General features: G+C 43.3%; 1 long non-coding RNA gene across 3 annotated transcripts; it reads left to right on the top strand.

Moving 5' to 3' along the window:
• Positions 1 to 4,141: 4,141 nt before the first annotated feature.
• Positions 4,142 to 9,712, top strand: LOC123120526 (uncharacterized). 3 transcript variants are annotated; one of them, XR_006459480.1, is made up of 12 exons: positions 4,143 to 4,903; positions 5,033 to 5,137; positions 5,211 to 5,257; positions 5,390 to 5,511; positions 5,831 to 5,907; positions 6,009 to 6,163; positions 6,253 to 6,343; positions 6,978 to 7,126; positions 7,251 to 7,362; positions 7,985 to 8,051; positions 8,124 to 8,298; positions 9,093 to 9,712. It is a non-coding gene; the product is annotated as an uncharacterized lncRNA (long non-coding RNA). The 3 variants fall into 3 exon arrangements; XR_006459478.1 differs by having other exon boundaries at positions 4,144 to 4,903; positions 9,062 to 9,712; XR_006459477.1 differs by having other exon boundaries at positions 4,142 to 4,903; positions 8,124 to 9,712.
• The last annotated feature ends 11,159 nt before the right edge of the window (positions 9,713 to 20,871 follow it).

The following is a 20,871-nucleotide window of genomic DNA, read 5'->3' as shown; positions in this document are numbered from 1 at the left end:
ATCACTCCAGTAGATTAGTGCCAAACCTACCCCGGTAGTCACAGGCAAGCAAGAAGAGCACACTGAAAGTCAGATAGTGGTGGGTGGGCATAGAGAGAAGATAAGATCGACTCACCCAAGCAAGCAAAGCCAGTGAACCCATGGCGGAAGCAGAGGTGCACTTGCTGGAGCAGATCCACGTGGCGCCGGCGGCGAGGACACCCGTCTTCGGAGCTCCCCATCACTTCTTCGACGACCTCGCCTGGCTCTTCATGGACTCCTTCGAGCGCCTTTTCTTCTACCCCCCACGTCGACCGGGCCACCGTGTTCCCGCTGCCTTCCTGCCTAACGTGCTCCCCCGCTTCTTTCGGCTCGTCGGCACCATCCTCAGCCCCGCCGCCCGCTGCTTCTCCTCCTCAAACGGCCACGATGCGCTCGACCTCGTCCTCGCTGTGTTAATGGAGGACTTCAACTGGCTTGAGTATGAGATTACCCCTCCTTTGCTGAATCAAGATGGTAGTAGCTTGAGTATTCATTAAATCAAAATATGGATCAACTTCAAGATAATGCCACAAGATTTATCTTTCAGTGTCAGAGTCTGTCAATCAACATTCTATATGATCCATTCCATTTTTCTGTAAGTGCACGTCCATTGTTTTAAGAGTGTGGCCTTAACTCCCTGTAGGAGATCAAGATCCCAGTCCTGTCCATTCTGTCGCGTCAGCCTCAAGAGAGTCAACTCCGTCGACCTGTGGATATACACTGATAACAGAGACATAGTCGACTGTTCAACGATAGAACCTGAGGCAACCGCAGTGATCCCTGCATCTGTTTTCGAGGAATATGATTCCCACGTCAAGCGAGCCTGCGCTCGGCGCGGCCGAGCCCGCTGTGTCCCATGCGGCCGCCTCTGCTCGTCGGAGGAGAGGGACCCGCCGCCGCCGACGTAGATCGATCGCGCTGTGTCCCCCGCCGTCGCCGTTGCTCGATAGAGGAGAGGAACCCCGCCGCCAACGATGGCCGAGCCCGCTGCGTCTCGTACCGCCGCTGCTGCTGGAGGGAGGAGAGGGACCCCGGCGGCGTCCTGTGGCGGCGGCGAGGAGGAGAGGGAAGGGAGGGAGGGGAGTGGGGAATGATGGAGGCGAGGCAGGACGAAACGTGGCCTCTCATTTTCTTTTTTTTTCGGACCGCAGACGTGGGCTCTCCTGATTTTTTTTACGGGACACGTTGGCTCCCCTTTTCGTGCCGATTCAGTGGATGGCAGAGTTTTCGTTCGGTCCTGAAGATGTTCTCTTGTTTAATAGTAGTATAGATAGAAGGATCATCCAAGCTCGGGAGAGAACCCCCAACTCTTTTTGGTTCCGACATGGCGAAGGAAAAGCGAGCGAAAAAGAGGCGAACGGAAAAGAGAGGGCGAATAAAACGGCAAGGGTGAAGTGGGGGAGAGGAAAACGAGAGGCAAATGGCAAATAATGTAATGCGGGAGATAAGGGTTTGTGATGGGTACTTGATATGTTGACTTTTGCGTAGACTCCCTGGCAATAGCGCCAGAAATCCTTCTTGCTACCTCTTGAGCACTGCGTTGGTTTTCCCTTGAAGAGGAAAGGGTGATGCAGCAAAGTAGCGTAAGTATTTCCCTCAGTTTTTGAGAACCAAGGTGTCAATCCAGTAGGAGGCCACGCACAAGTCCCTCGCACCTACACAAACAAATAAATCCTCGCAACCAACGCAATAAAGGGGTTGTCAATCCCTTCATGGTCACTTACGAGAGTGAGATCTGATAGATATGATAAAATAATATTTTTGGTATTTTTATGATAAAGATGCAAAGTAAAGAAAGCAAAATAAAAACGGCGCCAGAAATAGCTTGTTGTCGGGAGATTAAATATGACGGAAAATAGACCCCGGGGGCCATATGTTTCACTAGTGGCTTCTCTCATGAGCATAAGTATTACGGTGGGTGAACAAATTACTGTTGAGCAATTGACAAAATTGAGTATAGTTATGAAAATATCTAGGTATGATCATGTATATAGGCATCACGTCCGAGACAAGTAGACCGACTCCTGCCCGCATCTACTACTATTACTCCACACATCGACCGCTATCCAGCATGCATCTAGAGTATTAAGTTCATAAGAACAGAGTAACGCTTTAAGCAAGATGACATGATGTAGAGGGATAAACACATGCAATATGATATAAACCCCATCTTGTTATCCTCGATGGCAACAATACAATACGTGCCTTGCTGCCCCTACTGTCACTGGGAAAGGACACCGCAAGATTGAACCCAAAGCTAAGCACTTCTCCCATTGCAAGAAAGATCAATCTAGTAGGCCAAACCAAACTGATAATTCGAAGAGACTTGCAAAGATAACCAATCATACATAAAAGAATTCAGAGAAGATTCAAATATTGTTCATAGATAAACTTGATCATAAACCCACAATTCATCGGTCTCAACAAACACACCGCAAAAGAAGATTACATCGAATAGATCTCCACAAGAGAGGGGGAGAACATTGTATTGAGATCCAAAAAGAGAGAAGAAGCCATCTAGCTAATAACTATGGACCCGAAGGTCTGAGGTAAACTACTCACACATCATCAGAGAGGCTATGGTGTTGATGTAGAAGCCCTCCATGATCGATGCCCCCTCCGGCGGAGCTTCGGGAAAGGCCCCAAGATGGGATCTCACGGGTACAGAAGGTTGCAGCGGTGGAATTAGGTTTTTGGCTCCGTATCTGGTAGTTTGGGGGTACGTAGGTATATTTAGGATGAAGAAGTACGTCAGTGGAGCAACGTGGGACCCATGAGGGTGGAGGGCGCGCCCAGGGGGGTAGGCGCGCCCCCTACCTCGTGCCCTCCTAGTAGCTTTCTTGACGTAGGACCAAGTCCTCTGGATCACGTTCGTTCGGAAAATCACGTTCCCGAAGGTTTCATTCCGTTTGGACTCCGTTTGATATTCTTTTTCTGCGAAACTCTGAAATAGGCAAAAAATAGCAATTCTGGGCTGGGCCTCCGGTTAATAGGTTAGTCCCAAAAATAATATAAAAGTGTATAATAAAGCCCATTAATGTCCAAAACAGAATATAATATAGCATGGAACAATAAAAAATTATAGATACGTTGGAGACGTATCATGAATCTCCTCATTCTGCTGATGAGTCATTTAACTCCAACTATAAATTGTTCAAAAATCAGAATTGTGAAGTATTTGCTAGATATGTTGGCACTAACTGCAAGAACGGTTCCCCTATGAAGAAAATCTGGGTTCCCAAAAGGTGCCTTGAAAATCTTCAGATGAATGTCATCATGACACCACTTGTGAAGAATAGGAACCCCAGATCAAATTCTTCATATGGACCAAATTCTTCATATGGATTCAAGTCCTCATATGGGCCAAATTCCTCATGTGGATCAAATTCCTTAAAAGGATCAAAGTCCTCATATGAACATCATCGTGCTAGCATTTTTGTCTCGCAGAAAAGATTTAAGGGCTATGAATATGAGCATTATTCTTCTAATCATTATGTTCATAAGTCCTCGAAGAATTTCTCTGCTTATTCATATGCTTACCCTAATTCCTCTTATGTGAAATGAAGTGGACTGGCTTCTATGCCATCTTTCTCGTATGGAGCTCGCAGAATGATGAACTCTTGCCACCCCTTCAGATGTGGGTGATGAAGAAAAAGAACTAATCTCTTATGCAGGGTCAGGTCTCCAGACGTGCTCAAACGTCTGAAGAATTTGCTGGAGACCTGGAAATGCCTGATAGGACGCAGGCTAATCATGAAGAAATGAATCCTCATTTCTCACGTCCTCATACTGTTTTATCTGTTCTATTGCTTAATGAAATTGATCTGATGAAATTGATGTCATTTAAAACAATAATGAGGCTAGCCAACTCACCTTCAGAAGGCTCCCCCGATTGGGGCCTCGTTGGCCGTTCGATCTGCCCCTCCAACTCAGTTGCACCGTTGGATCTTTACCTGCAGTTAAATCATTTTTCACCTCCGAGTTATTTTACTGCCCAATAACAAGTGGGCTCTCACGCTTACAGTGGCTGGGTCAGCAGCGGGTCATTTTCGGCCGGGTGAGCCTTTCCTCGCGCGCCCCGCGTCGCGCGTCCCGTGGCTTGGGGGCTGGAGCGAGGAGCCCATTGGGCACGACCGCACCAACCCTAGCTCCCGATCCACAGCCACACACTCCTCCCTCCTCCCTCTCACAGCCGCCACACCCCATTCCTCTCTTCCTCCTCCCTCCTCCTTCCCAGATCCCTACCACCGCCACACCCACTCGTCTCCTCCTCTCTCTTTTAGCTAACTCCTTCCTGATCTCTGCGTCGGCCGCAGTGCGAGAGGAGCAGTGGCGGCAGAGATGCTCCGATGGCGGCGTCGAGTTGCGAAGCGGCGGACGCTCGGGCGCGAGACGATAGAAGCGGAAGCGGCTACTCCGGGCCCCGATCTGGGGGGTTCGGTTCCAGGGCGCCGACGGCTTCTTTGTCTATGACGCGGGGGCGAGCTGGGGTTCGTCATCACCACGGCCGACCACCTCCCGTCGCTAGCCGAGCCCGGTGGTGAGGTGAAGGAGCAGGGTGGGCGGCCCGTCGCGATGGGATGGGGCTAGGGAAGAGGGAGGAGGCCGAAGGGTGAAGGAGCAGGCCGGCCCTCACGGTCACAGAGGCACCGCCGCTGGTGAGGTGAAGGAGCAGGGTGGGCGGCCCGTCGCGATGGGATGGAGCTAGGGAAGAGGGAGGAGGCCGAAGGGTGAAGGAGCAGGCCGGCCCTCACGGTCACAGAGGCGCCGCCGCTGTCCAGGGTCATTCGCCGTCACCGGCCTCACTCGCCTCGTCTCCTATCTCTTCATCACTGCATCCATGTGAATTTTTGGAGAATGGTGCTCCGATTTGGTCCCCATGGTAGTATCTTCCCTGAGTCTTCCTTCTTTGATTTCTAACTTTATGCTTTGATCTGTTGTATTGACATAAATTGTGAGGTCTACTGTTGCACCATGGTATGTGTAGTGCTAACGGTTTCCTGCTGGGCAGCTACAGGCCTGCAACATTTATAGACGAGGATTGCAGGTGTCGATACAATGGAGCAATTTCTGGCTTTGTAGTTGGAGCATAGCCTCGATTATGCATGATTTTGGGGTAAGTTCCTGGTGGTCCTATCTCGAATCAGTTCCTTTGCTTTCCTGCTAACCTTCTTTTCCTTCTTCATCAGGTTTTGCTCTCTCCCTGTGTGCTACACATTTCTGCTCTCCCCAGTAGGTACAGTTAGTATGAAATAGGAGTAATACATCCTGGACCCAGCTCTCCATTATTAGAATTTGGTTGCTACTTCTTGCTGATCAGTTACAAAGTATTAATTCTAGTAATTTGTTATGTACAATTTGTCAAAAGCAATTGGATGTTAATCTGCTTTGGGCAGCGGCGGTGCATCAAGGTGCAAGGCAGCAGCGACATGTTCATAGTACGCTAAAGGATGAACTGCTACTTTTCCTGATGCTAGCTCCTTGCTGCAGGTGAGCTGCCACCTTCTCCCCCATATGTTAGCATTGTGCTTTGCAAACTAAATATTTTAGCATATTGTTTCAACCAAACATGATGTGATATTTTAGACTAACTAAATAACCTCTAGAATTTTGATCCTGGTTACTATATAGACATTGGCCATTGGCAATATTTGTTACAAAAAAAAGTGATGTGATATGCATATGCATTTGCAACTCTTGAGCTTTTTAAAAAAGAGTTGATATGTGACCCTCCCTTTGCTACTGTAATATAGAAGTAACATAAAAAAACTCATGCTGGGTGCTAACTGATGTATCTCATTGCTTACAGATATACCAGCCTGCTTACAGCTCCCAAGATATCCTCTTGGTCAAGGCAATTGCACATGATGAAGCCACTCATTTTAGGTTAGTCCATGGCATATGTGTCTACTTCCTTTAGATGATTCTTCTATGCGACGGTTGAAAAATATAAGGTTTGCCGTGTGATATTGCTTTCTTTGGTGTAGTGGTATACCACACTCTGAGCAATAGGACCAAAAACAGGAAGATAAAATTTCACAATTCGATACTTCATATTTTCCAGAAGTACGGCCACCTTCTGCACAGTGCCCTTGCATTGGGGTTCTTATCAAATAAGTTTCTTTCCGTAGAATTTGTTCAGGTCTTGTCTCGCTCACACCTCAAAATGCGAGTTTGGGAGCGCGGTGCTGGCATAACTGATATCCCCCTTGATCTTTGTTCAATTTGTAGGATATGCATTGTGCTTAAACATGAGTGCTCGCTCGCCGAACGTTGGCCCTCGGATGAATTCGACGCTTGAATCGAGCTGACGAGCCCCATGGTTGGTTTCTCCTCCTACCTTCAGATCCACTCTTGCTCATTCTCCTTCTGTCCCCATATTTGGTTTCTCCTTTAACTCCAAATCCACTCTTGCTCATTCTCCTCTTGACACATGTGCATTGTCACCTCAGTTCTAGGCAGTGATTACTAGAAAGCATTATCACGTTTGAGTGCATTTTCATACTTTCTGAAGCATTTTAATTTTATGGATATGGGCATTCAGTTGAGAACTGAGAACAATTGTGTTGCACTTCTTCAAATGATAATTTTATCGGTTATAGTTAGTTAGTTACAATTACTAGAAGTAGCAAAGGTCTGGGTTAGATTAGAGCTTGAGTTGGGAGCTATGCCTTTTTACATTCCAGATTATGCAAAGAGATTGCCATGTTTTTTTTTCTGTTTCGGTTTAGTATATTCCCTTATATGTCCAGTTTGTTTTCCGCAGAACAAAATATAAATGTTCATGTTGTAATGGATGGATATGAATTGATGCCATCGTCATGTCATGTAAATTAATTGCAGAGCAGATCTATATTTTTGTTGGCACTAAAAGTGAAAACGAATTTGGGACCAAAACTTTTCAAATAGCTCTGAATATAAATTGTGACCTTGTGCTGTCTGGGGTGGAGCTGCAGGGGGTGAGGCGGATAACAATACGAGAAGGAGCATGCCATCGAGGAGTGCAAGCAGCGGCACTCCTCCACAATGGGGTATGGCTGCAGGGGAGGGGACGCGGCCAACGACATGAAGAAGGAGCAGGTCGTCGAGGACTACAAGCAGCAGGGTAAGATGTGTATATTTTCAAACGATCTTGACTGTTTTGCAACATGTATTGCATTTCCAGGGATGATCCTTTTGCTTATTTATTATTTGCTATGTTCTCTGAAGATTATTTTTGGCCCATACAGTTTCCTTTGACTGGAGGTCTGAAACTGAAGATAGGGCATATTGTTTTGGTTCTGAGTGGCCGGAGATATTGTGGCTTGATGTCCCTAGAGCAGTCGGACCCTTCCAAGATAGGTGAGCCTGATTTCTTCTTAACTCTTGCACCACAGTACATGAAAAGGAATATGTCTGCCTATCAGCACCGTTTCTTCAGGAGGATTGTTGTTTCCCCTTAATTTTGTCACACCTTTCATGTGCTGGAGTTTTTCTAGGTAACTTTACATACTACTCCCTCCGTCCTTGAAAGAGTGTACTTTCAACTTTGTTGGAGGGTCAAACTATCTCAAAGTTTGACCGAGTTTGTGTAAAAATATATAAATGTTTGTGAAACCAAATAGGTATACGACGAAAATATATTTTATTATGAATCTAATGCTACTAATTTGATGGCATAAATGTTGGTCTATTATTGTATAAATATGGTCAAACATAAAAAGTTTGACTTTCCAACAAAGTTGGAAGTACACTCTTTTAAGGACGGAGGGAGTAGGCATCAGTGCACTTTTAGATAGTACATTAGCCCCGATGGCGCTAGCTTTAATGTTCAGGGATTATGACTTTACACATGTAATGCTGATTCGAAAACTTCCCTTGATTTGTTCCTCAAATGTTCTGAGAGAGTGTTGCGTATTAGGAAACCCCTTGGATAGTTAAGGTGTTGTGTCAGCTGACTAATATAAAGTTATATTTCCAGCAGAAGATCTTTGGGATTGACGTTCTGATGAGAAAGTAGCATACGGATGGATGGACATGAACTATTCAGTGTAGGTTCAAACAATTCATTCATTCATTGCAGGTTCAGCATGTCTCATTATGTCTTTTTGCTTCATATTCAGGGTCGAACTGCGCTATATTTCTTTCATTGAGGCGAGGGTGATTCCAGTAGGTGAGGTGCATTTTAGACATCCGGATGTCTTGCTATGTTCAGGTGGTACCATGTCTAAATTAAGATTTCCCTTGGCGTACTCGCCTTTTTTATTGAAGTTGGGTGTCCGTCTTCTCTGCGGCAAGGTGAGCTTATCCCATTTACTTTGTTCAATCCAGAGTCAAGATTCATATCCCCTTCACTGTCATTTCATTTGTGAGAATTTATTCCATTGATCCATGTTGTCGGCATCCTGACAATTTATCTTTTTCTGCCGATCACAATTGCTTCTGAACACACCGGCCCATCTCATTGAGGAAATCCCCCTGCTCTGCTTAATTAAAATTAATGTGAAATATGTTTCTACCAAAACTAATTACAATTTATTCTTTTTAGTTTCTACTGATTTTCACTATGAAATATTGGGGCCCGAGTAGTTCAGTTCAATTCCCGGTGGATATGGCACACACATGTATCATCGCTGTTATCGTAATTGATACCAACACCTTGACTGAATCGCATAGAGTAGACTGCCCTGATAATTCTTGCACAACCAAGCTATCTGTAACATAGAATAGACTGTGAGCATGCCCTGGGGACATGTCTAAATAATTCCTGTACACATGGACACTGGGTATGTTTGTAATCGCCCAAGAAATTAGCAGCTGGAGATTATTTGTTGAAAAATCTAACGGTGTTTCCTTACCATCAGCTGCTATTTCAGTAGTTCTAAAATGTTCTGCAAGATAATGTATAATGAATATGTAGCTATGTTCATGTATGTATAGCTTTGCATAATAATGTTTTGTATGGCAAAGGTTCATATGGCTGGAAGGGAAATTAGTAGCTGCACCTTGGTACCTGCAAATAATTTGTTTTACAGTGTCCCTTGATGGTTCTCCACTTCAGACACTAAAGATACCGATGGAGCTTTGTTTAGGATCTGGGGAGTCAGATTGTGGATTACATGTAGTGGGGAAGTAGAGAGGGGGACGAGGAAGAGGACACCGTCGGTGGCGTGCTATATCTCACTAGGCGACAATGTCGAGAGGGTGCCTGGCATCAAGAACCCGACATGCTTTTCCAAGTGTTCGTTGAGGTGAGCCACCTGGGCCGGTCTATGGGTTGAGGTGGTTTGATAATCCTGGGTTGTTCCTCTTTTTCCTGTGTTTTTTTTCAGGAAATGACTTTATTTATTGGAAAATGGCAATATTGTTTACAAGTATACATGAAACAAACTATTTTTCCTACACCTCTTTGTTCTGTGTAATGGTGCTCTTGGTTGAGTGTGCTGACGAAAGAGATTCCATGCTACAGGCTAGGTAGCTTCTCAGTAACTCTTCATGATTTACTTGCAATGTTGTACTTTGCAAAATTGTTCCTTGCAATCCTAAAATGGTTTCTCAAAACATGGGAAAATTACATTCTAAAAATTTTAGGCACACTGAGTGAAGCATATATATAAAGGACGCGGCTAATCTGCTCTCGGGCTCAAATGAGCTCGGGTGAACAGTAAAATCAAAACTAAATCAAAAAAAAATTCAAAAAATTCCAAATGGAGTAGATCTTGTGCCCTAGGAGTTCTGGATTGTTGTTCTTATCTAAGATCTTGGAGTAGATCTTGTGCCCTAGGAGTTCTGGATTGAACTCTTGCTGTCCTATCAACCTACATTCGCCTCTAGAGCGATATCTAGCGCAGCACGTTGAAGCTGTTCCTTCAACACTTGTGTTGTACACATTGTAGCAGCAAGGTGGAGTTGCTCCTCCACAAACTTTGTGCTGCTTCAGGTGGTATCAGAGCCTCGTTGACCCATACTAGTTCTTGTTGTCCTCTTCGAGAGTAAGTTGCAGCAAGCAATGGAGCAATTGGAGAAGAGGATGGATGCTGCGGAACAACAAATCAAAGAGCTGCGTGAACATCTTAATCGGAGATTTGGTCAGCTGGTTGAGATGATAAGAAAGGGTGTCCCCCCTACTACCAATGAAGGAGATTCATCTAAAGAAGAGGAATATGTTCATCAAGGAAGAAGGAGAGGTAATCTTGGAGCAAGACCGCCACGACAACATGTTGTTCAACGTGCTTCAAGAAGGCCAATTTATGTTGAAGCTTCTGAAGGTGAAGAATATGATGATGCCCTTGAAGAAGCAGATCTCTACGCATATCGGAGAGTACCCAACCCTACATATGCAAGAGATACATACAAGGTGAAAGCTGAGATCCCAACTTTTAATTGAAATGTTGATATTGAAGGGTGCCTAGATTGGTTATATGAAGTGGAGACTTTCTTTGACGTCATGGAGGTTCCGGAAGATCGTAGAGTTCCTTTGGTCGCATACAAGCTGAAAGGAGGAGCCGGTGCATGGTGGCATCGCGTTCAAGAGGAGTGCAGGCTCAGAGGAGAACCTCGTGTTAGAACTTGGCGACAAATGAAAGGCCTCTTGAAAGGGAGATTTTTGCCCGCTGATTATGACCAGATCCTATTTATCCAATTTCAAAATTGTGCTCAAGGAAATAGGACTGTTTCAGATTACACGGAGGAGTTTCTAAGGCTACAAGTGAGGTGCAACCTTGCTGAAACTGAAGAGCAACAAGTTGCAAGGTACATCAATGGCCTCAATGATGCTATTCAAGATCGATTGATGATGCAACAAATCTGGTCCGTTGATCAAGCACAAGCTCTAGCCTTAAAGGCAGAGAGGTTTGTGAGGATGAGAAAGACAACTAAGGCTCCATATCCTCCATATCCTCATACCGAAGGCTCATCTAGGAGCCAACCTAATAGAGTGGAAGAAAATACCACTCCACCAAAGACAAAACAGCCCATCCCGAAGCAAACTAGAGGCAAGGGTAAGGCAAATGAAGGCCCAAAGTGCTATAAATGTGGTAAAGAGGGACACATATCCAGCGGCTGCCCACTAAGGAAATTTGTTAACACGACTATCCATGATGGTGAAAGCAATGAGGAAGAATACGAATCTGAAGATGTAGACGAACAAGAGGTTTGTCAAGAAGAAGGTGAAGAGGTGGTATGTGTGATCCAGCGTGTCCTATGTTCCACACCACAACTCGATGACACACAACGGAAGAAAATATTTGAGAGCAAATGCACGGTGAATGGCAAGGTATGCAAACTAGTGATTGATAGTTGCAGCTGCGAGAATCTTATCTCCCAGAAGTTGGTGGACCATTTAAAGCTTGAAACCCATGATCATCCAAATCCCTACACTATTGGATGGATCAAGAAAGGAGTGAATATGAGGATCACCAAACAATGCAACCTGCCACTTTCTTTGGGTAAGCATTATCGCTCAAATGTGTTGTGTGATGTGGTTGACATGGATGCCAGCCATGTTCTTCTTGGGAGGCCTTGGCAATTTGATGTGGATACTACACACAAGGGCAAGGAAAATTCTTACTCTTTCATTTGGAACAAGAGAAGGATCATTATCTTACCAAACAAACCCGAAGGTAATACCTCTAAGGAGGAGGGGAAAACTATGTTAACTATCTCCCATACCTCTCATGAGTTTATGGAAGACTTGAAGGAGGCAGATTTGTCTGCTGCACTTGTTGTAAAGGGAGAAGAGCACCTGACTGTTGAAATTCCAGCAAAGGTACGTGGTTTATTGGCAGAATTTCAGAACATACTTGGGGAGCCACATGGCTTGCCACCGATGAGAGGAATTCAACATAGAATTGACTTAATTCCGGGAGCAAGTCTTCCTAATCTTCCACACTATCGAATGAGCCCAAAGGAGCATGATATATTGAAGGAGAAAGTGGAGGAATTGTTGCAAAAGGGGCACATTCGAGAAAGTATTAGCCCATGTGCTGTACCAGCCCTACTCGCGCCAAAGAAAGATGGATCTTGGCGCATGTGTACGGACAGTAGAGCCGTTAACAAGATCACCGTAAGGTATAGATTCCCTATTCCCCGTCTGGATGATATGTTGGATCAGCTTAGTGGAGCAAGAGTGTTCACAAAGCTAGATTTAAGAAGTGGATATCATCAAATCCGTATAAGACCCGGGGATGAATGGAAGACCGCCTTCAAGACAAAGGAAGGGTTGTTTGAATGGCTAGTCATGCCATTTCGACTCTCAAATGCACCAAGTACCTTTATGCACTTAATGAATCAAGTCCTTAGACCCTTCTTATCCCACTTTGTTGTGGTCTATTTCGATGACATCTTGATCTATAGCAAGGATGAGGATGAACACTTTGATCACATTCGGAAGGTGCTAGAAGTACTAAGGGAAAATGAGCTCTACGTCAACTTGAAGAAATGTGTTTTCCTGCAAACACAACTTCTTTTCCTAGGATTCGTCATAACATGTGACGGCATTCGTGTTGATGATTCTAAGGTTGAAGCAATCCGAGAATGGCCAACTCCTAAGACCATTTCTGAGGTAAGAAGCTTTCATGGCCTTGCAACTTTCTATAGGCGATTTGTTAAGAATTTCAGCACTATCATGGCACCAATTACCGAGTGTTTGAAGAAAGGAAAGTTCCAATGGGCAGAAGCAGCTGAAGCTAGCTTCAATGAGATTAAACAAAAGCTATCACAAGCTCCTGTCTTGGTACTACCTGATTTCAACAAGACTTTTGAGTTGGAGTGTGATGCAAGTGGAGTAGGCATTGGAGCTGTCCTATCTCAAGAAAGGAAGCCCATTGCTTTCTTTAGTGAGAAGTTAAGTGAAGCTAGACAGAAATGGAGTACCTATCAGCAAGAATTATACGCCGTTTTCAGAGCGTTGAAAACTTGGGAAGTCTATTTGCTGCCTAAAGAGTTCATTGTTTATAGCGACCATCAATCCTTGAAGCATTTTAGAAATCAAAAGCATGTTGACCGCATGCTAGCAAGATGGGCAGCATATCTTGAGAGGTTTAACTATCTCATCGTGCATAAATCTGGAATAACTAACAGAGTGGCCGATGCTTTGAGTCGTCGTGCATGCCTCTTGACTTCTTTTGAAGCTGAACTTCCGGGCATGGGTCAAATAAAGGAGTTGTATGAGGGTGACGAAGACTTTGGCCATGTTTGGGTAAAGCACGCAAGGGGCCAACCATTAGGTGATGACTATTTGATGCAAGATGGATATCTCTTCAAAAATGATCGTTTGTGCATTCCAAGAAGTTCTCTACGTGACAAGCTGGTTAGAGAGCTCCATTCAAGTGATCTTAGTGGCCATGTTGGACGGGACAAGACTATCGCTAACCTGGAAGCTCGCTACTTTTGGCCACAACTAAAGAGAGATGCTGGAAAGTTCGTTCAACGGTGCCCCGTATGTCAGACCTGCAAAGGCCAAGTCCAGAACACAGGGTTATACATGCCTTTGCCTGTTCCTGTTGCTCCATGGGAGGACATTTCTATGGACTTCGTCTTGGGCTTGCCAAGAACAAGACGAGGAAGTGATGCTGTATTTGTGGTCGTGGATAGATTCTCTAAGATGGCTCATTTCATCCCATGCCGCAAGACAACGGATGCTCATCATGTGGCAAACCTATTCTTTCGAGAAGTGGTCAGACTTCATGGAGTTCCAAGGTCCATTGTCTCAGACCGTGATAGCAAGTTTCTTGCTGCATTTTGGCTCACTTTGTGGAAGCAATTCAACACTGAATTGAAATTTTCTAGCACTGCTCATCCACAAACAGATGGACAAACGGAAGTGGTGAACAAGTTTTTGGGTAATCTGATCCGTTGCATTTGTGGAGAAAGAAAGGGGCAATGGGATTTGGCTTTATCTCTTGCAGAGTTCTCCTACAATAACTCCAAGCATAGATCCACAGGAAGGAGCCCTTTTTCCATTGTCTACACTAAAGTTCCAACACATGTGGTGGACCTGGTGAAGCTGCCATCAAGGGGAAACTCAAAATCAGCATTGTCCTTTGCTGATAATTACACCGAGTTATTTGAAGAGATTCGCGGCGCTTTGGAAGCACAAAATCAGAAATATAAACAACTTGCTGATTGCAAAAAGAGGCCAAAATCATTCCAAGTCGGTGATAAGGTGATGGTCTACCTCCGAAAAGAGAGGCTGCCTTTAGGTGTTAAAGGGAAACTTAGGCAGCGAAGGTATGGGCCCTTCTCTATCATGAGGAAGATAAATGATAATGCTTATGTGATAGATCTTCCAAGTGACATGGGTATCTCCAACACTTTCAATGTTGCGGACTTGACTCTCTACCATCCAGAAGAAGCGCTCTATGAAGATAACTCGAGGGCGAGTTCCAAACAACCAGGGGAGAATGATGAGGAACACTAGATGAGAAGAAAGAAAACACATGCCAGATCTGTTTGGCTACTTCTAGATGCTTCCACTCTAGTGTAGTATTTCTTTCCTTTTCTTTTCTATCCTACCTACTGTTTTCTAGAGTCTTCTAGTTGTGAGTAGCTATGAGTAGAATGGTGAAACTTACATAATGTTTTCTAGAGTATTCCAGCTATAAGTAGAAGTATGTGAAGGCTTCCCAAAGCCCTATAAATAGAGGTCCTCGCCTCTACTTTGGAGGCAGACTATGTACCCCTACCTATAATAGAACTTGTTGTTCTTATCTAAGATCTTGGAGTAGATCTTGTGCCCTAGGAGTTCTGGATTGAACTCTTGCTGCCCTATCAACCTACATTCGCCTCTAGAGCGATATCTAGCGCGGCACGTTGAAGCTGTTCCTTCAACACTTGTGCTGTACACATTGTAGCGGCAAGGTGGAGTTGCTCCTCCACAAACTTTGTGCTGCTTCAGTGGAAGTGTTAGAGTGTAGCATTTTTGTAAGCATAATCTATATCCATTCCTATTGGGAACATACCCATGTAGGTTTTTGTAAGAATCTTGTAGGAGCATGCTACTAGGACTTATTTAGATTGACTATTCTAGACATTGGCATGAGAATGGTCTGCATCCTATATATGGTCTTAGTGCGTCTAAAAAAAGCGTGTGTTAAATAACTGTCAGCGCAACGGTTTCTAACCAATAGAAAGTTACTCCCGTTGGTATATATGAGGCAATGTCTAATATTTTTTTAGAATAATGGTTTTATTAATTGGATGATTATCACTTTCATGGTGCGCCTACTTTCAGGTATGTAAAATCCAGGACTCTTATGTAATGTGCCTTCAATATCTATTCAACAGTTGAATAGCAACATCAAATCATTCTCTCGAACTTATTATATCATGCTCTCTAACTTCTTGACATTTAATTTCAATTAAACAAATCTTGTTCATAGAGAAAAATATATTTTATAGAAAAATAGCCCTTCATTCTGTTTATTATCTCTAGCTACTTCTACTGTAGTCCTTGCTTAATACTGATGTTTGTCTTGTGATTGATTCAGGATATTCTGTGCGCCAACCCCTACAGAATAATGCCCAGTCTAATTTCAGCAGTGGGCATGACAGCCTCAAACTTCTCTCTTCAATATTGAAGAAGCGGCTTACTCAGATCAATGGGCATGCACTTAGAAAAATAGCTAAAGAGTACGAGATATTCCTAGAGTAAATAAAGGGCATGCTGTGCTCATAAGTTAGACAGAAGCAAAATGTTATTTATTATGCTCCTGTTGTATCCTCGGACATTTTCTTCCACCTACCAATACCCCAGTATTGAATATCTACTTTCCCACCGTCGTACAGAAACTGATGTTAGTATTTGTGCATACTCTTTGTCTTAAGTGGGCTCTCTTTTAAAAAAGCATGCCTTTATATTACCCAAATAGCATAACAAATTATGCATCCTCAAGTATATATTTTAAGAGATGAGTCTTAATTTTTCATATAAATGGGTTACAAATTGTATGGACTCAAATTGGACTCTGTCATTTGGTGCAAGTAAATCTATGCATGCAGAGAAATCCGAGGTAATAGGAAGGAAGAAATCTCACCAGTTTCACAGTCGCAGAGTTTCACTAGGTAGCATATGGGCCTTTCAGATACCCGTGCCTCCATATGCATCAGAAGTTATTCTTTTCATGCACATGCAAAATAAAAGTTTAATAGAAACACTGCTAAAAGACCCTCCTTAGCAGCTTTATAGATGTCGTAAAAATATTATTTTTCATACATTAAACTCGAAATTCTTAGCGTGTGCATTTCCTAGACAAATGAGTACTAGAAAAAATAAACTTGTTTACAACACGGGATGATTTAAACTTGGGCTTTCTGCTACCAAAATAGAATGTGCATATGCATCCAGTTGTGAACAACAAACACCATTTTTTTCTGCTAAGGAAAATTATATTTATTGCTACGTGTGCTTGAGCACAACTAAACCAACTAAACATAGATTTAATTTTAAATAGGGCTTTCTCCTACCAAACTAAGATGTGTATTTACATCGTTTTGTCCCTACTAAAGGAAACTAACTAATGCCTTATTTTAACGCAAGCATTTTGACATCCACAACTAAACCACAATTTTGCATCGCCGAGTTGTGGTTTTGTATGCTTAAAAATACCTTTTTAACTGAGCTTGAAAATTCTTATGTGTAGTGAAATTGTATCTAACACTTTGTAAAGAACAAATGAAACACTTTTCAAATAACTCTTAGTCTAAATCGACACCTTGTGCCATTTGACATGATAATCATAAGTGGTTGCTAAAGAGTTTGAATTGGTAAAGTGGTTGCATCCGCTGTTTCAAGTCTGGACTATTCCTCCATGCTAAAACCTAATTTAATTTTCGAAACACTTCGTGTTTGAAATGGACATTGTGCTATATGGCGTATGGGCCATTTGTGTTACCATGCATGCCGAGTAATCCGAAATAATAGGAAAGAAAAATTATCACCAGTTGAGTACGCTTCTCCCGCCCAAAGGAGGAATCGAGGAAGAAAAGAAATACACAGGCACGATGGATGCAGGCGCTGCTGCTTCATATTCTACTCCGGACGGGCCACACAAAGAATTGTTTCTGGACCGGGCTAGGTATCCAGACGGCCCACACAAAGAATTGTTCCTGGACTAGGCTAGGTAGCATATGAGCCTTTCAAATACCCATGCCTCCATATGCACAACACAGAGAGGGTTTTTCTTTTCGTGCACATGGAAAATAAAAGTTTAGTGCAAACACTGCTAAGAAAATGCATCCTTAATTGGTCTATATATATTATGCAAACTTGATTTTCTTTTCAAACTTAGATTTCTCAGCGTGGTAACTATATTTTCAACTAAAAAAATGCATCCTTAGCTGGTCTATGCATGTTATAGAAATAAGATTTGTTTTTGTTATTAATATAGTATGACTTAACACATAGGCTTTCTACTACCAACATCAAATATGTTCTTGCAAAATGAAACTATTTTCATCGACAACATGTCTTTAGCGGGTCTCTGCGCCATTTGGCGCAACGGGTCAACTAGTATTCTTCATTGATGAAGTATATGAGTTCCTAAGTTGCACTAATTCATCTGCAGGATGATCTACCCAAAGCCACTGAGTGGGTCCTCGATAGTGGATGTACAAATCACATGACTGGTGACAAGAACCTATTGATGGATGTTCCCTTATCTCCATCACATCTGAAGCATATCATCTTCGCTGACAAAGGCAAAAGCAAGGTATTGGGTCTAGGTAAGGTTGCGGTCACAAAGGATCGTCATATGGACAAAGTCGTGCTTGTCGAGTCCTTAGGATACAACCTCATGTCAGTCTCAATGCTTTGTGATCTTGATATGGTTGTTATGTTTGGCAAGTATCATTGTGTTGTGATCATGGAAGGTGACAATTCCAAAGTCTTCGAAGGCTTTAGGAGAGGAAATCTGTATATTGTTGATTTCTCTACAGGACCACAACCAGCTATATGTCTACTTGCAAAAGCTTCAGAAGGCTGGCTATGGCATCGACGACTTGGTCATGCTGGCATGAGGAATTTGCACACGCTCGCGAAGAAGAAGCATGTCATTGGCATTAAGAATGTCAAATTCCTCAAGGATCACTTGTGCGGAGCCTGTGAAACTGGAAAGATGACCAAGGCCAAACATCCAGCGAAAACTATCATGACTACCACTCGACCATTTGAATTGCTTCACATGGATCTCTTTGGTCCTAATCATTATTCAGCAGTTACAAATGATGCATCTCTATATGGCTTTGTTATTGTTGATGATTACTCTCGTTACACATGGGTGCATATTGTCACATACAAACATGAGGTGCAGGAAGTCTTCAAACGATTTTCCTCGAGGGCATCAACCAACTTCGGTGTGAAGATCAAGCACATCAGAAGTGGCAATGGAACTGAGTTCAAGAATTCTGGTCTTGATGACTATCTTGATGAACTTGGTATTACTCATGAGTTATCTGCTCCTGATACTCCTCAGCAGAATGGCGTCGTGGAGCGCAAGAATAGGACTCTTGTTGAGATGGCTCGCACTATGCTTGATGAGTACAAGACACCTCGTTGTTTCTGGACTGAGGCAATTGATACTGCGTGCCACATCATCAACAGGGTATATCTTCACAAATTCTTCAAGAAGACTGCATACGAACTCCTCACTGACAAGAAACCCAATGTGAGTTATTTCAAAGTCTTCGGTGCTAAATGTTGGATTAGAGATCCTCATCACAATTCTAAATTTGCACCAAAAGCACATGAAGGTTTTATGCTTGGTTACGGAAAGGACTCGCACACCTACAGAGTCTTCAACAACGTTCACCACAAGGTTGTTGAAACTGTAGATGTGCCGTTCGATGAAACTAATGGCTCGCAAAGAGAGCACCTACCTCCTGTGCTAGATGAAAAATCGCTTGAGGAATCCATCAAGTTCAAGGCTACTGAGGATGTCATTCCGACCGAAGAATCTGTTGAAGAAGTCATCCCAGAACGTGAAGAACGTCATGCTGATGCATCTAAGGAAAATGACGCTGAAAAAATGCTGATCAAATTCCTCAACGACAACCAGCTCATCCTCGCGTTGCAAATGAAGTGCAGATTGAGAAAATCATCAGCGACATCAACATTCCAGGTCCTCTCACACGCTCAAGAGCTTCACATTTATCTAACTTTTGTGGGCACTTTGCTTTTGTCTCTATCTCAGAGCCCACTAAGGTAGATGAAGCATTTCTGGAACCTAAATGGATTCAAGCTATGCAAGAGGAATTACATCAATTCGAGCTCAACAACGTCTGGGAACTGGTCAAACGTCCAGATCCTCGCAAGCACAATATCATTGGCACAAAGTGGATCTACCGCAACAAGCAAGATGAAATGGCCTTGTGGTGAGGAATAAGGCACGGCTTGTAGCTCAAGGCTACACACAGGTTGAAGGAATTGATTTCGATGAAACTTTTGCACCTGTTGCTAGACTTGAGGTTATTCACATATTACTTGCTTATGCTAACCATCATGATATCACTTTATATCAAATGGATGTGAAAAGTGCATTCCTCAATGGTAAGCTTGAGGAAGAAGTATATGTTGCTCAACCCCCAGGTTTTGAAGATCCAAAGCATCCCGACAAAGTCTTCAGACTCAATAAGGCCCTCTATGGCCTCAAGCAGGCCCCTCGGGCGTGGTATGATACTTTGAAGGAATTCCTCATGAAGAAGGGCTTCAAACCCGGTTCACTTGACCCAACTCTTTTCACTAAATCTTATGATGGTGAATTTTTGTGTGCCAAATATATGTTGATGATATCATATTTGGCTGTACTGACCAACGTTACAGTGAAGAATTTGCCTATATGATGAGTGAAGAATATCAAATGTCTATGATGGGAGAATTGAAATTCTTCTTAGGTCTTCAAATTCGTCAACAACGCAATGGCATATTCATATCTCAGGAGAAATACCTCAAGGATGTATTGAGGAAATTCGGCATGCAAGATTGCAATGGCGTCAAAATCCCTATGCCCACCAATGGCCATCTATGCACTGATGAAAATGGTATTGACTTCGATCAAAAGGTATACCGCTCCATGATTGGTTCTTTATTGTATTTATGTGCATCTAGGCCAGATATTATGCTTAGTGTTTGCATGTGTGCCCGATTTCAAGCTACACCGAAGGAATCACACCATAAGGCTGTGAAGCATATTCTTCGATATCTAGCTCACACACCAACACTTGGATTATGGTACCCCAAGGGCTCGGCTTTTGATCTCATTGGATATTCAGACTCTGACTATGCTGGTGATCGTGTGGACCGCAAGTCAACATCAGGCACATGCCATTTCCTCGGACGATCCTTGGTCTGTTGGTCCTCGAGGAAACAGAATTGCGTATCACTGTCTACTGCCGAAGCTGACTACATTGCTGCTGGTTCTTGCTGTGCTCAATTGCTGTGGATGAAGCAAAATCTCAAGGACTACGGCGTCAACATGAAGAATGTGCCTCTCTAATGTGACAATAAGAGTGCAATCAAGATCGCTCATAACCCAGTTCAGCACTCGAAGACAAAGCACATTCAGATTCGTCATCATTTTCTTCGTGATCATGTGTGGAAGGGCGACATCTCTATTGAGCATGTAAGGAATGAAAAACAGCTAGCCGATATCTTCACAAAGCCCTTGGATGAGAAGAGATTTAGCAAGTTGAGGTGTGAGCTAAATATCCTAGAATCTTCGAATGTTCTTTGAAAAGGACACTCATCCTAACACTTATGCAAAATTGATGACTTAGATGTGCAACACGCGAAGAAACGTTTTTCTTCAATCCATGAAGACTAACACTCTAAGTGTGAAGAAATTAACGAAGAATTTGATTCTCAGAACCCTCCGACAA

Source organism: Triticum aestivum, chromosome 5D, assembly GCF_018294505.1.
Source record: "Triticum aestivum cultivar Chinese Spring chromosome 5D, IWGSC CS RefSeq v2.1, whole genome shotgun sequence".
In the NCBI taxonomy this organism is placed as follows: domain Eukaryota; kingdom Viridiplantae; phylum Streptophyta; class Magnoliopsida; order Poales; family Poaceae; genus Triticum; species Triticum aestivum.
Note: the sequence above shows the minus strand (reverse complement) of the source record. Positions and strands in the feature narration are given on the sequence as shown.